We start from the raw sequence: 11,383 nt of genomic DNA on the forward strand, positions 1-11,383 counted from the left end.
CATTTATTTTTCTGATCACTGCTTCTTCCAACCCCACCAATCCCTCTGCACGTCATTGCACCATACCTCTTTCCCATTTTTCCGTCGTGAAACACTGAACCCCATTATCTCATCAGTGGTCTGGTGTGGCACCACGGGATATATTGATGGTTCGTGAAACGCATCTCTGCTCTTTGTGCCTCTTCCGTGACATATTCTAGTATTATATCAGTCAGTCAGTCAGTCAAACAAGTTTATTCGGTTGTATAAAGCAACCATTAAACGACAAGTAAACACAATTATTACACTGATCCAAATTACAAAATCTTAAAATTACACTTCCATAAAAATAGAATCAATGAACATTACCAAAGGCAGCATACAAATACATTTAGCAATTGGACGGTTGCCTCGTCATGAACTACATTAAAGGATATTTTAGTGATGATTCATACGAAAAACAGTACAGAATGCTTTGACCCATTACGAGTGCTATAAAGTTTTTCTTACAGACCTTCACCACCTTGCAGTTTCAGAATACGATTTCTAAAATACATCGCTCTTTTCAGGAACGTCAAAAGAGCCCATGCGGTGTAAACTGTTTTGGCGCTCAGCAGAAACACAAGAGCAGCCCTGTGTGTGCGGATCATCGACTTCTTAAGGGCAGGAATCAGGGACACTTTACGTATACCTGCATACCCTATACAGAAGAATAGCAAATGAGAGAGATCCTCTCTACCGTGTCCACAAACCGGGCAACCCGCTGAGTCGGGAAAACCCTTCCATTTATGAGTGTTGCCTTGCAGCCGAAGGCAATCGAACCGTGCCCTCGTAATCAACCACCTGTCCTTTTTTAGCGTACTCCAAAGCAAGTAAGGTTGGATTCCAGTTAGGCAACTAATGCTTCAGTGAAATACACTGTTACTATGGCCACGCTCTAGCAAAATTCTTTTACTTACTATGGTTTCACCCAGCATGGCTTTGTAGACAGACCCCTCACTTTTGTACAAAATAGTATCAGGCGGAAAAAGGGCGCCTAAATTGGCTTCACCCAAAATAGAAAAGACATACTCTAGCCAGGGAATTTTTTTCTAGCCACATTTACCTAGCACAGTACGAATAATAGTATGGCACAAAGAAGCATGCTCATTAGCCCACAGCCTGACCCAAAATAAAAGAGTGGCCAACGCCCACTGATCTTCCCAAAACTCCACACCCAACTCCCTATGGACGGCTATTCCAGATACACTGGACGGGAGCCCGAGCAGGTTTTTAAAGAATTTGCTCTCCTTACTCTGGATTTCCGCTGCATTCGGGAAACCCCAGATAGCTGCACCGTACAAAGTGGAAGCCGCAGTTTGGGTACCATAGATCTTAAGGATCACATCCAAAGGCCGGCCCCTACACTTCGACATAAATCTAAAGATTCCGCCTATCTGTTGACTCATTTTAACAGATTGTTTGGCCACGTGGTCTTTACCATTTAAGGCCTCCGAAAAACATATTCCAAGGTAATCAAAAGTCCTAACTCTGGGGATGATTTCATCTGCACATAGCATGGGTTTCATGGGCACAGGACGTTTTCTACCAACGCACGCCATTACTGCAGATTTCTTAGAGTTGATTTTTAAGCCCAAATTATCCATGAACCTTGAATAAGCATTAATCAATATCTGTAGGGCCCTAGGCGTTCTTGCGAGAAGGACAGTGTCATCAGCATAGGCCAATACTGGGAACACTCTTCCTCCCAAAACTAGAAAATCAGCCAATACACCAATCAGGTCCTGTGAAAGGCCATTAATGTAGAGGCAGAAGCAAATGGGGGCCAGTACACAACCCTGCCTCACACCACACCCCACCTGAAAGCAAGCAGTGCAATGCCCCCCAGAGCCACTGCGTACGCAGTCCTCATTATTCGTATGGAGGTCAACCAAAGCCTGTAGGATTTCCCCTGGGCACCATATTCTAGTATTATATGCTATGTGGCTTCTTTTTTGGACATGCTTACTAGTTTTATATCATTGTCAGAGTAAACCCTCTATCCTTCTTCTACCAACGGGACCTCCACCGTCTGTCCTTGGAACAACCCACTAGTCCTGCACAAGGATAGGTGTATCAAGTGTCCCCCATCCCTCTCAGTTAGCGCTTGATGGGAGAATTGCTTCAGTGTCCCTGAAACGAATGGTTTTATTGAGCACACATAGCAGTTGCCATTAGCCCTCTCTCGTCCCAAATGTTTCATCTTGTCATACCAAATGTTTCCAGGTGCTGTGTCTCGCTCTCCCCCAATTGAATCATGAAACCTTTCCGCACTGAATATTCTTAATTTATCATGGGTGATTTTTCATTTTTGGTGACCAAGCTACTGTACTCTTTGTGCAATAAAAGCCAGAAAGGAAAGAAACAAAACAAAACAAGACAAAACAATCCTATCCCTAGAAATTATGCATTATTCTTGCATCTCCTCTCATTCCCCCCATGTCTATTTGCCTTTCAGTCTCTACCTTAACGGGCCTTTGCATCATGGCATAACAGAAAAGAACGTTAATGACAATTGTGTTAAAACTACCATTATGTTTGCCTCCTCCCTGTTTCTCCTGAGAGGCGGTTCTGCTGTCTTTGAAAACTTTGGATATGTTGATCCATGCTTTCTTCTCTTTAACAGTTACCGCTGTGTCAGTTGTATATACTACAACATAGGGCCATGAGAACCGCGGCTCCTTCCACTTCCCCATGAAATTGCAGACAAAAATGTTGTCTCCCAGATAGAGGGGTGTTGCTTGTGGCAAAGTCTCAGTATCTTGAACAGTTGTGGGTGTGTCATTTTTGGGATGCTTACTTGTTGAAAGTTGGACCTGACGAGACACGTGTTTCAGGGTATTGGTCTGTTCTGTCAGATACAGTTGCATTACATCTCCTAAAACCTGTGTTATTGTCTGACCATCCAAAATTGAATGAGCAGGAGGGACAGATGCATGCATCGTCCTGGCATTGAACATTTAATGCGTTCAGGTGGTGATCCGCACCTAGAGAATTGTGCAAAGCAAAAAGGGCCAAAGGGAGGCAATAGAGCCAGTTTTTTGCACAAAGTTGTAGTTAGCATAGCTAAGTGCTCCTTAAGCAAGCCATTTAGTCTTTCAACAAGCCCGTTCACTGGCTTCAGATACACTGTGCATAGTCACTGCTTTATCCCCAATAAATTAGTTATCTCCTTAAAAAGTTAATTTGCGAAATGTTACCCATTATCCAAACTTATTTCACATCACAAGTACCCCATCTCAGAAACACCTGCCGCACCAATAATTTTGCAGCTGAACTAGCATCATTGTGTGCACAGGGTCATGCCTCAAGCCAATGTGAAAAAGGACAGACAACAAGAAGCATGTACCTATAGGAGGTACATCTGTCTTGCAATTCAACATAGTTGATATGCAAGTGCCAGAAGGGTCCTTCCAGTTATGGTAATGCGCACAGATAGTTTTCAGTGCAAGACAAGACAGACATTTTTGGCACACCAGACAATTCAGAGTAAACTCTGCAACAAAATCGTGTAATGGGGCCATTCCACCCTTCATTTATTTCTGCTGTCACATGTTCTTCAGAGACATTGGTGGGAAAATATAATTTCTCTACGGAAATAGCTGACAATTTTCTGGGCATTACTGGTTTCCCCAAGTTGTTGTGGCTCCAAGCCAAATCGGTGGGTAGGAGTGACCACCCCTGCTGTATCCATACATATTTCTTCGCCTGGGGAACTTCCCCCGTAAGTCAACTATCTGTACAATTGGCATGTAATTAAAGGGCTGTGCTCTTTTTGTATTCTGTGTTTATTTTTCACCCTGCAACCATCATTGGTATCCTCCCTTCTGTGCCTGGGTATATTCTAGGGGTCCCTTTGGATATATAGTCCATTTCCTTTGTTGCTCAGCCAGCCATGTTGTTCCCTTCAGAACTTAGGTCTTGCCCCCCTGTGTGGGTAGTGCACTTTATAATTGTCACTTCCACCGGCAACTTCAGTGCATCTATTAGTTCACTTAGTAATTCTGCATGCTTTACTGGGGACCTGTCACTCCTCCTGAATCCCCTCCTTTCCCATTGTCCTAGTCCAGAATGTATAGTGGATGTGATGCATGCAGAGTCCGAGAAGATGTTCCCTACATGCCCCTCCATCATGCTTAATTCATTGATCATGGCCACCAATTCTGCTGCTTGTGTTGAACAGTTCATTGGCAATCTTACTTGCGACTGTATCAGAAACTGTATGTCTTTGTAAAGAACTATGGCAGCATCCGTATGTCTGTTTCCTGTATTTGAATCTATGCTCAATGACCTGTCAACGAATATCATCCCTCCTCCCTCAATCTCTTCTTCTTTTACCTGTATATATCCTTCCATGCGGTCCATGTTGGCCGCACAGTCATGCATGTAGTCCCACTTCTCCACCGGTTCTTCTATAAATGTTGCTGGATTAACCACCCGGCAACTCAATACCTTAATTATTGGACTTGTCAGGATAATTTCATAAAAGGAAGCCCTCTGCATGGTCAGGATGCTCAGTGATTTCTCTAAGATGGCAAAAATATAGTGCTCCACATATAGAAACACTGGGTAACCCATAGTAATAGTTGATGCCTTTTCTATTGCAAACGTTGCAGCCACACACTCTTGTTTGCAGGGGAAGTGACCCTGCGTCACTGGATCTAAAAGACCACTGTAGTAGGCGAGAGGCTTGTGCCCATGCAGCTTCTTCTGTGTGAGGACCGCCATCATTACGGAGCTGTTAGAATGAGAAAACAGATAGAACTTCTCTCTCTAAATGGGGGTTCACAACACTGGCACGTGTTCCAATGACTCTTTGAGTACGGCAACATTTTATTTATCTCCGCTGTCCACCGTATTGCCCTTTTATCCTTCTGCACTTCCTTGAGTGCCTGTAGTAAAGATTCTGTGTAGATGGAATAGCCAAACACCCAGGCCCTGCAATAATTGCACAATCCTAGAAACTGTTGCATTTCTCTCACCGTACGGGGGCGTTGGGACTTGTGTATTGTCTCTACTCTTTCTGGCCTTATCTTGCGGCCTTCTGTGGGTATAATTTGCCCCAAGTACAATACCTCCTCCTGACAGTATTGTAACTTTTCATAGTCCACCTTGTACCCCTTGTCTGTTAGAAGTGTTAAGAGAATCTGCTTGACACTGTTCCTCTGTTTCACTGCACACTAATAAATCATCAACGTATTCGATCACCATGTTGGGCATCTGCAGGTTGCTTAGTGTCATGATCTCTGCTTCCAAAAGGTCAGGGTTTTCCCAACTCCCTTGGAAGCAGATCCATAACCCAGGTTCCGAGTGCCAACCAGTCCCAATTGGGACCTTTTGGACCCAGTCCTGGCGCCAGTGGCACCAGGCTCATAAATATGCCCAGTCCCAGCGCTGGAAGCGCCGGGCTCATAATGCTTGGGTGGACTTACCTTCAGCAGACCATACTGCTTACTTGCCTGCCAGTTGAGCCTCTGATCCTCTTCTGTTTGGAACTACTTTTCCTGTTGGGTGGGGCTGGAGCCACTCCCTAGATTCAGAACACTGGAACTCTTCTGGAAGGCAGGAACTCTTTTCTTACCAGGAACTCTTTTCTTACTTAGGCGTGGCTGTGGAAGGAGACACCTAAGCACTACAGGAGGCTATTTAAACCACACCCGGTGGATGAATCTTGCTTTGCGTTATTCTGCAACCTCTGCAGCAGAACGCTCATCGTGTCTTCTGCATCCGGTCCTGGGCCTAAGGAAAAAGGCTTACCATCCTGAATCCAGTCTTCAGCAACACCTATAAAGACAAGAAAGAACAGGTTAGCATTCCGGCATCTGAAAGGCAAAGGCTTACCATCCTGAATCCAGTCTTCAGCAACACCTATAAAGACAAGAAAGAACAGGTTAGCATTCCGGCATCTGAAAGGCAAAGGCTTACCTACTCTTCGTGCGCTCCGGAGGTCTTCACACTGCATTCCGGCATCTGAAAGACAAAAGTTTACCAACTCTTCGCACGCTCCGGAGGCCTTCGGCGCTGCATCCCGCATCTGAAAGACAAAACAAGGTGCGTTTAAAGACATTGGGGAACTTTAATACTCACGTGCCATTACTCCTTTCCACATCTAATCCAGTGGGTATTCCGGCACCCTGCAGCCGCTCCGAACTCGTACCTGCAAAATAAAAAGACAGTTAGAGTGCATAGTGAAGCAGGCAACAAGCGCTTACTTACGTGCTTCCAGGCGCTTCTATTCATCACACGGGCTCCATCTTCAACTCACTTCAGCCCGTCATCCGCCATCGCCGGAACCCTGCAAAACAAGAGACATCATTACTAAAGACTTTAAAGACATTTGAATGACTCGAAACTTACCGTTCGTGCAGTAAACGACGGACAGCAGTCCTCTGAAGTCAAGAGGCCTGCGCTACCTATCCAGTGAAGAAACTGGTTACAGCACCCTGCCCCGAGGCAGATGGAGAGCTCGGCATTCACTTACCTAAGGTGAGAGCGTTAACCTTTGGGGGTCTACAGGAGAGGAGAAGAGGAAAGAGATAGGGACACCCCAATAACCCCAGTTCATTAACCCCATCTTTTCTATCTGCAGACATCTTACTCTACACGTCAGGCATACAGTGCACAGGGGTCCAGCCCAAAGAGCCAACCGGGTGCTACACATCACCTTTGAAGATACGGTAGTCGCCCAGTCAAGACCGGCGCCTCTGCGAGAATCAGGTGAGCGTTACAGAACGCAAAGCCTACCGCAAAACTCTCGCCCAGGCGCTATGGAAACCTCGGATACTGACCCCCTAGCCCGGTTACTTGGGGAACTAAGGGCAGAAGTGCATGCAGCTCATCAGGAAACGAATGCTCTAAGAAGGGAACTAATTATTTCCAAGGAGAGAACAGACAATCTTGCTAGACAAGTGCTACAGTCACAAGCCGGACAGACCCCGTTACCCGCATCAGGGGCAAATCTTCCTTCAACATCCTCTATGAATCCAGTGCAGATCAACCTACCTGGGAATGTACCTCTGGCTCCGCCCGAACGATTTTCTGGTGACCCAAAGAGGTTTGCAGTATTTATCAATCAGTGCCGGTTGCACTTCTTATGCCGGCCAGCAGCCTTTCCAACTGATCAAGCAAAAGTAGCTTTTGTACTTTCGTACCTTAGTGGCAATGCGGCAGACTGGTCGATCCCTCTAGTTAATCAAGATGATCCGGTTCTCCATGATTTTCAAGCCTTTCAGCTTAGTATGGAAAAACTGTTCGCAAGACATTCACAGGGGCAGGCCTTGGACAATGAGCTTCTTTCGTTGCGACAGGGTAATCAAGACCTTTTGGCTTATATTGCATCTTTCAATAGACTAATAGTGGAAACTCAATGGCCTGAGGACAAAAGGATTACGCTGTTTTATAGAGGTCTACGTGGAGAGCTCAAAGACGTTTTAGCCCAAGTAGTGAATCCCCCACAAGACTGTTCGGATTATATAGACTTGGTCGTTCAAATAGATCACAGGCTGCAGAACAGGAAGGCCGATCGTTCCAAGTTTGATGCTCGAGTATTTTCCAAACCGCCAACTCCTTCCAAAGGAGTAGACTCCGGGGAACCCATGCAAATAGGGGGTCTGAAAGGTCCTCTAACACAAAGGGAGCGGGAGAGGAGGAAACAGTTGCAATTATGCCTATATTGCGGAAGCTCAGGGCACTTTCTTCGAGACTGTCCGGTGAAACCTGCCAAGAAGGCAGTAGGAGCTGCAGTTACCAAAGTTACAAACTCTGAGCAGGGAAACGACCTCGCCCGACAAGAATAGAGGTCCTCTTGCCGAGCGTGAAAACCAGTTCCGTGACCTCACATTTCGTGATACCTATGGTCCTCATTAGCCCTGATAATCCGGATCGATTACATGCAATTGAAGCTTACGTCGACAGCGGTGCCATCGGCAATTATGTGGATCATGAAATGGTTTTGAGGATGAATCTAACTCTTTGTCCCAAGGCTGTAAAGGACGTCATTACTACGGTGGATGGTACGGAGATAGCCTCCGGGCCAGTAACGCATACCACTCAAGAGGTGACGCTAGTAAGTCAAGATGGACACCATGAGAAGATCGTGTTCGATGTGATCAAGGCCCCTCAGTTTCAGATTATTCTAGGAATACCTTGGTTAGAGAAACACAATCCTCTGATCGATTGGCGAGCAAGAACGGTCCAGTTTCCAGAATGTGTCTCTACTTGTCACCCTTCACCTGGTGTTGCACTGGCCGCAATTTCTTCAGAGACTCCCCAGTTACCTCCCGAATACCTAGAATACCAAGATGTTTTCCGGAAGGATCAGGCTAACTCTCTACCTCCTCATAGGTCTTATGACTGCCAGATAGACCTGATACCTGGATCTACTCCTCCTTGTAGTAGAATTTATGCCCTCACCGAGCCTGAGAACCTTCACCTTCGACAATACCTGGATCAATACCTGGCAAATGGGTTTATTCGTCCTTCCAAGTACCCTGCTTCTTCAGCTTTGTTCTTCGTTCCAAAAAAGGAAGGAGACCTTAGAACTTGTATCGATTATCGCTCCCTGAACCAGATCACCATTAAGAATAGATATCCGTTACCTTTGATCCCTGAACTCCTGGACCAAGTCAGAAAAGCATGCATATATACAAAGCTGGATCTTAGAGGAGCTTACCACTTGGTACGAGTAAAAGAGGGCGATGAATGGAAGACGGCCTTCCGCACCAAGTATGGGCTATTTGAATATCAGGTCATGCCCTTCGGACTTTGCAATGCCCCAGCCGCCTTTCAATATTTTATGAACGATGTCCTCAGAGAGCTCATAGATGTATGTGTTGTTGTTTACATTGACGACATCCTCGTTTATTCTTCATCGGAATCTGAACATCGGAAACACGTGAAAATGGTCCTCGAAAGATTGCGTCAACACAAACTTTTCGCTAAGTTGGAAAAATGTGTTTTCAACGTGACTGAAGTTGAATTCTTGGGATTCATATTATCACCTGGCGGAGTGCGTATGGATTCAAAGAAGGTCGATGCAGTTCTCAAATGGCCATCACCATCCTCCGTAAAAGGTGTGCAAAGCATGTTAGGCTTCGCTAACTTTTACCGCAGGTTTATCCCCGAATTCTCTCGAATAGTCCAGCCCATCACTGCCTTGTTAAAGAAAAACAAACGTTTTGAATGGTCTACCGAGGCGGAACAAGCTTTCCAGGATTTGAAGACTAAATTTATCTCTGCACCAATCTTAAAACACCCTCGCCCCGAACTCCCCTACATCGTGGAAACTGATGCTTCAAGCCTTGCCATGGGGGCAGTTCTATCACAAAAGGACCCGGTAACCAATCAGTTGCATCCCGTGGCATTTTGGTCCCGCAAATTCTCGCCTCCTGAAATCAATTACACGATTACTGACAAGGAACTTCTGGCTATCAAGTCTGCCTTTAAGGCTTGGCGGCATTATCTGCTGGGGGCCCGACACACCGTTACTGTGATTACGGATCACCGAAACCTGCAATATTTGAAGACCGCAAAAGCCCAATCCTCTAGACAACTCCGTTGGGCATTATTCTTTGCCGAGTTTGACTTCATAATTACCTATCGACCTGGTACAAAGAACGGTAAAGCCGATGCCCTTTCTCGGATGGGAGTGGAAGAACACTTGGTCAACCCTAAACCTGTACCAATCATTCCCGAACAAAGAATTCTGGGTGTAATCGCCACAGAATCCATAGAGGAAGTTAAGGATAAAGCCAGGCAACTTGTAACTCCAGCAGACATACAGAATTGGCATCTGCAGGGAAAGGACTTTGCAGTAAAGGACAATTTATTGTATTTCCAAGAACGATTATACCTACCCAGCACAGATTTACAGAAAAAAGTAATCTCTTGTTATCACGACTCTTTAATGGAAGGTCATCCCGGTATAGCCAAGACCTCAGAAAAGATCAAGCGCTACTTCTGGTGGCCGTCTTGGAAAAAAGATATCAGAGACTTCATAATGTCCTGTGGAGTATGCGCCCAAAACAAGAGTCAAAAGGAAAGACCAGCAGGCCTCTTACGCCCTATTGACATCCCACCTCGCCCTTGGCATACGCTTTCTATGGACTTCATCACCGATCTACCTCCATGCTCCGGATACAATACGATTCTAGTAATCGTGGACTTATTCTCCAAGATGGCGCATTTCATTCCGCTCAAAGGCTTGCCAACAGCAGCAACTCTGGCCCGAGAATTTCTCGAAAACATCGTCCGACTGCACGGTTTTCCTTCGGTTCTAATTTCGGATCGAGGTAGTCAATTTATTTCTCATTTTTGGCGAAGTTGCTGTCGGTCGGCTCAAATTGATGTGAGACTATCGACCAGTCACCACCCTCAGACCGACGGACAAACCGAGAGGACCAATCAAACTCTGGAACAGTATTTACGCTGCATGCTGCAACAAACTGAAAAAACTTGGAAAGATATCCTTTGGATAGCCGAGTATGCCTACAATAACTCTGTCCATTCGGGAACCTGGAAAACCCTGTTTTTTCTTTTGTACGGCAGTCACCCTCGAACCTCGGAGTTGGATCCCCTCCAAGATCTTGAAACACCAGCAGTAGACTACCTGCATTCTACAATCACCCAAGCCTTTAAGGAAGCTGTTTCTCACCTTCAAAGGGCTAAAGAACAATACAAGAAAGGAGCAGATCAACATCGGAAGGAAGCCCCTCACTATCAAGTAGGGGATCAAGTCTGGTTATCCACCAAATATCTATCTCTAAAAGGGCCACGCACATTCAACCCAAGATACCTTGGTCCCTATTCCATCGCTACCATAGTAAACCCAGTAGCGGTCAAGTTGGACTTGCCCCCGCACATGAAGATACATCCGGTCTTCCACGTCTCTCTATTAAAACCCGTGCAACCTCAAACCCGACTAACCAAATCTCCAAAACCTATCCTAGTGGATGGAGAACTCGAGTTTGAAGTCAAAAGCATTCTGGACTCCAAGATCTCCAAATCTAAACTATTCTACCTAATTGACTGGAAAGGCTACGGCCCCCAAGAGAGATCCTGGGAACCTGCTGAATATGTCCACGCTCCTCGCCTAATCAAAAGATTTCACCGAACATTTCCTGACAAGCCAAAACCCCCGGAGAAGCCCGGTTTGGGAGGGGCCTTGAGGGGGGGTACTGTCATGATCTCTGCTTCCAAAAGGTCAGGGTTTTCCCAACTCCCTTGGAAGCAGATCCATTACCCAGGTTCCGAGTGCCAACCAGTCCCAATTGGGACCTTTTGGACCCAGTCCTGGCGCAAGTGGCACCAGGCTCATAAATATGCCCAGTCCCAGCGCTGGAAGCGCCGGGCTCATAATGCTTGGGTG

The sequence above is a fragment of the Ambystoma mexicanum genome, chromosome 7q, assembly GCF_040938575.1.
Source record: "Ambystoma mexicanum isolate Mex_15411 chromosome 7q, UKY_AmexF1_1, whole genome shotgun sequence".
Classification (NCBI taxonomy): Eukaryota; Metazoa; Chordata; class Amphibia; order Caudata; family Ambystomatidae; genus Ambystoma; species Ambystoma mexicanum.